The sequence below is a fragment of the Triticum urartu genome, chromosome 7A (assembly GCF_056163025.1).
Source record: "Triticum urartu cultivar PI428250 chromosome 7A, HENAU_Tu73, whole genome shotgun sequence".
NCBI lineage: Eukaryota > Viridiplantae > Streptophyta > Magnoliopsida > Poales > Poaceae > Triticum > Triticum urartu.
The window spans coordinates 717,215,209-717,219,768 of record NC_141879.1 but is presented as its reverse complement, the minus strand read 5'-3'; the positions used below and the strand labels follow the sequence as shown (position 1 = coordinate 717,219,768).

Below are 4,560 nucleotides of genomic sequence, written 5' to 3'. Positions count from 1 at the left end.
AAACAGATTGTACAACACAAAGTCAACAATAGGGGAAATTGTTTGTTCCATGTTTATTTGTTTATTTAATGATTCTGTGATTTTTCCATTTTCTATACAAATGTTCCTTTTCTTTTCCAGCAACATTTTACGCCCAACATCAATGCGTTTTTATTTCCTTCCTCTTTTGACAAAGAGGTTATAGGACGATGACTAGAAGGCATGGTGGAGAACCTAGTGGTGTGTGGGGCATTTTTTCAGTCCACATTGTGTGTTAGGTTCCGCTCCAGGGAAGAAATTATCAGCCATGTGAACCTATGGCTAGTTCACTTTGATATTATGTGACTCTGTTTTTTAGATTTTTCCCCTTTGTATATAATGCACCTATATATGAGTTACTGCCACCTATATATGTGTGTGTTACTACCACCTATATATGTTGTCCTCTACATGTTGTTTTTGTGGTTCTTTGTTTGCTTGCGAAAGGGTTGCCTGATATTACTGCAAGGAGTTTATAGGGGCAGTAGACCCCTTTTTAATGCCCAACACTAGTTGCTTCAAATTTTAGCATGAGTTGCCTAAAATCACAGAAAAGTTGTTGCATGTTTTTATTTACATTTGCACAGTGGATGCATGATATTTTTACTGCAAGGAACTTTCTTTGATATAGGCAACAGTCATTTTTTACATGCTTGATAGTAGTTGCTTCAAATTTTAGTAGAAGTTGCCGGAAATCATAGCTAAAGTTGCCTCATGTGGTCTTACTCTTTTGAGTTTTTTCTAGGCTCTCTACTTGCAGTACATAGTTGCCTAGCTTTTTGGTAGCTCTATTTTCAAGATCTTATAGGAACTGTGTGTTTTGCCCAACTGCTTTTCTTATCAAGGAGCCAAACCAAGTTTTTACTAATGATCAACCTTTTTTTTGCTGCTCAAGTATCCCAGCAATTAAAACAAGTGAAAGGGGGAGGAGATGGAGAGGGGTGTGTAGGTTTTGTCACCTGTTTATTGCTGCAACTTGATTTGAGCGTTTGAGGAGGGGAGCAAGATGCTCTCTTCAAGGCGTCATGGTTGCCAAGCTTTTTAGATCTAAAGGAGAGAGGATTCTGGAGAGGGTTAGGTGGGAACGAGAGGAAGGAGGGCGACGGTTGGAGGATTGGGGGCTTGGCGTCGGGATCCAAGAAAAGGAGGGGAGATGGGGACTAGGTGGGGCGTGCGGTTCGGGTGAGCACATGCTGGTAGGAGGGGGGACCATATGCGCTCTGTAGCCTGGTCTTTCCTATTTCTAGCATATCTCCTGATTCCTTTCCCAAAACGGAAGGTGTGCTCGATCTTGTGAGCGAGCGCCCAGGCGTTCCCTAGCCACGTCCATTATATACAGATCACGTGATCGATCTCGTTCGATTTGATCGATCTTTCCCACCGAACGACTCGTTTGGTCTAGGAGGTCAATCCTCATATCGAACAGTAGATATCGGCGTCCAAAAGAAAACCAAAAAGGACACATACCGACGGGGCCGTAACCCAACAACTCATAATCTCTGAAAGCTAGTGTCAAGGAAGCCGTTAGCCGTCACCTTAACTGAAAGTTGGTGAAGAAGGTGTATATACCTCTTGTCTATGGTAAGACACAACATAGTGCAACAGCGGACATCCAGAAGGGGCTTGACTTCATTAGAAAAGTGACAGCAATGGCCGCTCGACAAACTTATGAAAACAACAAAAAGAAACTTACGACAACTAAATCTCAGCAAGTTGATAAATAGCAAAACCGACATTGTACCTGGCTATTCGGTAAACGACAAATAAGTTCTTCTACCAAAAAAGAAAAATTACAAATGAGTTTGCCGGCATGTGGAGCTATACTAATTTTGCCTGAACTTGCCTTCTGCAACGCAAACTAGCCAGGCATGCATGGCGCCAAGTAGGAGTCAGCACTGATTCGCTGCACAAGGTGACGGCGGTCGGAATCTCCTCCGGCATGATAATGGCGAGACAGCACCGAACAACAAGGCGGTCCTCCTGCATGGGCGACGCGCCAATTTGCTCCAGCTGGCAGTAGAAGTCATCATTGTCACGGTCAAATGTGTGTCTCATCTTCTGGGACTCGAAGTTCACCGCCCCCTCGAGCTCAAAGCTGAACTCGGCTGTCGTTACCGGGGTCTCCTCCACCTTGTTCGCGCGGACGAGGTACAGGTAAGTCAATTTATACGATCTGGGGCAGAATTTGAGGTACTATGTGCTCCCTCCCACGGCGAAGTGCGTGGAGTAGGCACACTCCCCGTCCTGAAGTGCCGCCCTGAGCTGGGAGACACTCCCGATGGTAAGCGTGTGGGACCCGGCCATGGCGACCTGCGGTGGCTCCAAGACAGCATCGGATTTCAACGAGTTTCCGAGGAGGCGTGGCCGCTTTTTTTGCTGCTGCTTCTTCTCCAGGGTGCACCTGAGGGTGAATTCGTTGTAACGGGCACACACGCAGCACGACGCCTCCAGCTCCCTCCTGCTCACGCATAGGCACAACATGAAGCACTCGCTGGGTTCTTGTATCGTTGCCCGGTTGCTCTCATTGTGGAAGACGGTGTGCTTGCCGGTGGCGTCAAGGATTTCGATGGAGATGTAGGTGCCGAGGGCTGAATCGAGTGTGTGCAGCCCGCGGTTGATGGCGACCGAGACGACCAAGTCCTCCGCTAGGCCGTCCTCGTCGAAACCCATAGGCTGCACTTGGACGTCCCAGTAGAGGTCGCCGAACAAGAGCTTGCCCACAGTCAGCACGTCAGGCGACCGCACCAGCTTGGAGTACCTGGGGACCGTCACCACGCTCGTCATGGGCGCCGATCGGCTCGCGGTGGCACCCATTGTCGACGGTACCAAGTAAACTCTGTTGCGATTGGGTATGTCCGACGCACGCGCCTGTGTATATGTATATGTAGGCCGGCCTGGAGGGAATCCCTGATCGAGTCGGGACATCTCTGTCTTCCAACTATACGTAGCCGTAACCGGATTCTGGCTCCTATCGTGTCCTAGAGCAAGTTTGCGTGCTCACATCCTTATGCGCACCCGGCGTCATTTTAGCCACGCCACACATTACTATGCAGGCTTTTGTCATGCATGATACCCAATTTTTCTGGCTCGAGGACACGTAATATATAACACTACTGGAAAAATTGGCGTTACCGAGTTCTTTTGTCTATGACGAGTACAGGAACACGGGATCATGGCAAAAGACATCTAAACCAAGTACGGCTCTCGGCACACACTAGCGCACAACATATGAGAGAATTTACCGAGCCCTCTGCCGCCGATACTCGGCTAAGATAAAAGCACTCGGCTTATAGGGGGTATGCCGAGATCGTACACGCGGCACCCGGCAAAGACGAGCCATGTGGCATGGTTGTTTGCAATTGACGGCTCTGTGACATCCAGTCCACATTTGCTGAGATTCTAAAGTCACGTACTCGGTAAACTATTTACGAAAACACTTTTTCCCTTGCAGTAAATGTTTACCGAGCACGCCCATTAACATGTTGGCAGAGTTCTTCATGTGTGCTCAGTTGTTGCCACGTGGCATGTCTTTCTGAGTGCCGATCTTCTCGGGAAAGATGTGAAGTTGCCAGCAGACCCCAGGCGCCGCATCTGCCGAGATGTGTACTCAGCAAAGCCTTGCACCGCCGAGTGCTGTACTTGGCAAAGAGTAGCAGTACAACACTAAACCATTTGTTCTATCTTAAGTCTCTGCAATCGACACACAACACATAATGTGCGCGCATTGTGATTCATGTCGTACCGACGGCCCTTGGCAATGTTCTCTAACACCTTTGCAGCCTCATCCTCCAACCCAGGCTTGTAGGCATAGTGATTCTACAGCAATGCATATAGGAGTTATATAATTACCAACCGTCGGGATAACGATCAATGCAATGATACACGCACATACCCATAACTCACGACAGACGTGCTTGGCCTTGCTGACATCCCTCTCATCCTTGCTGCTTTGTAGTGCTCACAGGTGAAACCTGGCATCGCGGGCTTGTCGGATTTCAACTAGACCAAACTAGGGAAGTGCTTCTTCAATAGAGAGCCAAAGCATGTGGTTCGGCATGCACCCTTGCCCCTTGCTAAGACGCTTCCACTCCCTGCACAATGAAAAGGAAAATCATATTTCATTGTGCAAATATTAATAAGCTAAATCTCCACTCCTAACTAGAGTCCAGCATCGAGGAGGCAAGTTGGATGCCGTCGTCCTTCTTACCTCCTCGCCATGCCGCTTCCTTTTTTCTGTATCGAGATTCCAATGCGACAAAAGAGAAAGGAGAAGAACGAGTCGCGGAAGGAGGGACGAATGAAGGGATCACGCGACGGACGAAGAGAGAAGCACTCGAGATCGGGTGGGGGTTGGGTTTGGAAAGCAAAATCAGAATCGGGAATGGATCGGGAATGGAGATCGCGGTGGATCGAAAACGAATCACTTTCTACCCGTTTGTAACGTGTCTGGTTAGGAAAACTTTAGGACGCCGATAATTGGCGAACGTTCGGTCTGGGGAGGGACCAGACCGAACGACTCGTTCGTGCTGGAGTAGTGAAGGA

The 4,560-nt window shown here is 48.4% G+C and overlaps 1 pseudogene; it reads right to left on the bottom strand.

The window, feature by feature from the left end:
* Positions 1 to 1,836: 1,836 nt before the first annotated feature.
* LOC147962121 (uncharacterized) lies at positions 1,837 to 2,832 on the bottom strand (annotated as a pseudogene).
* Positions 2,833 to 4,560: the final 1,728 nt, after the last annotated feature.